Source organism: Dioscorea cayenensis, chromosome 3 (assembly GCF_009730915.1).
Source record: "Dioscorea cayenensis subsp. rotundata cultivar TDr96_F1 chromosome 3, TDr96_F1_v2_PseudoChromosome.rev07_lg8_w22 25.fasta, whole genome shotgun sequence".
Classification (NCBI taxonomy): domain Eukaryota; kingdom Viridiplantae; phylum Streptophyta; class Magnoliopsida; order Dioscoreales; family Dioscoreaceae; genus Dioscorea; species Dioscorea cayenensis.
The window spans coordinates 17,949,918-17,952,036 of record NC_052473.1 but is presented as its reverse complement, the minus strand read 5'-3'; positions in this window follow the sequence as shown (position 1 = coordinate 17,952,036).

Genomic DNA, 2,119 nt, shown 5'->3' with positions numbered 1-2,119 from the left:
CTTGGCGCAGACAAACGGCCGCAGACTCCACAAGGTGTGAGCCCCATAGGCCCGCGCAAGGCCCTCAATCTAATACGAGATGATAAAATTATAATAACCCAATCGAAAGTTATAGGATTACAACTCTACAAAATACACAATACCAGGGATACAGAAGTCCAAAAATACAAAGTACAGGAATACAGGGATAGACAATAACAAGAACTCAAAATTTACAACTGGACAAGACAACATCTACAAGCGGTCTTACAAGATCCACACCGGTCTACCACTCTTGATCCGAAAAGGATTTAAAAACAAATCCATGAGCTAAACTAGCCCGATGAGTAATCCGAAAAGTGATTTAAAACAACGAGATTCATAAATCTTGATTCAAATATTAAGAATAACTCAAAGTTTAAACATAGTTTAAAGCGATACAAAAATAAATAATTCAACAGAGGTATAGTTCTCAAGTAATACCACTATTTAAGGATACCAGTAACCAAAAATAATACTAGATTCCCGGTTGTAAATCGGAAATAAAGAAAATTTTTCTAAATATCATGAGCATAAGTCTCCAAACCATAGTTAGACTAAATTAGAAATTACAAAAAGCGACTTTTTCAAGTATACTGGGATTTTCGAATAACACAAGTCTCCAAAATCACAATTTAACAAAAATACGTAGTATAATATTCTAATAAAAGAATATTTCCAAGTAAGTCGTTCACCAAAATTTTGAAAACCAGGAATGCGAATCTGAAATTTGTACAAAAATCAATAGCACCAAATAGCATTATCAAAACCGAGAGGATAAAGCATAGATAACAAAAATCCGAGTATGTCTCCAAATTCACTGTAAGTTCCAAAGGTCATTTGTTTATCCTCGGTGACAGACCCGAGCCCAAAATAACAGAAATTATTTATTTACCCTCGGTGTCCCGAGATCGAATACCGGTGGCCGTTGATTATTTCACCGAGCGGACACGGTCGCGAACTCGATCTCACTTTCCCAAAATTACTTGTCGACAAGGTCAGGGTTTAACCCCCCAGCGAGGGGTTGCATATCGCTCATTTGGAGACCAAAAACATCGACATGATTTCAAAGCCAAAATACAGAATATTCACAAGTTTATCCCAAATACTCACATGAGCTAAATCTGAATTTCAAAAATCCCATTAGAGAAAAAAATAAGCTGAATAAAGCAGAATTTATTTACAACATTTAAAAAAATTGAATAAATCATCAAATAAAAACCAATCACATCTGAAAAATTTACACTCTCAAGGTCTCGATATAATATCACTTCTAAGATGTCTCATTTCCAAAATGCATAACTCCAAGAATATACTATCAAAAAGCCAAAAATATTTTTGCGATGAAGAAACTTAGGACAATCGTGAACACTTTCCTTGTCTAATACTTCACCAAATTTAGTCTCCAAGAGTAAAAAAATAACATGTTAATCCTGAAGATTCCTCATATAGACATCAACATGCACAAGTCTTTTTAACATATTATAACTCCTAATTTACAAAACCCAATAAACTTGAAATTTTTGCAGGTTGAAATTCAAGGTGATAAGGAATATTTTTCTTTCTTGAGCACATTGCTTTAATTGTACACTGCTAAGTCCGGAATTTGTCTATAATTCTGCTAGTCTATTCAATATTGTTTTTTTACGACACGTCAAATAGAATGGATCATATCTCATAGACTGTACACCCAATAAATATGAAATTTGGCGAGATAGATAGTTTAAATAAATCATTACAACTTTTTTTAATTGTAATCTTCCACAAATTCCATCTCTATGACCTCCCAATACATGTCACAATTTCCACCCAACTTAATATCATAACTTGTAAATCAACTCTAGTAAATTCCAAGCATGAAGCATACAATGTAAAGGTCTCAAATATGTAGGAATACATCCCAATAACCCTTGAAATATTGACTCGAAAACTCTATCCACCAAAATGACCTAATTTGCTTCCAAAAATGCATGCTTATAATTTTAGTAACAATATCATCAAGGAGAGGCTATCCCCATCCTAGACAATAATTCAAAACATGAATTTCAAGACTCAATCTTGCCTCGTGGTTTGGAGTACAATCTTTCTCTTGACTTATTCA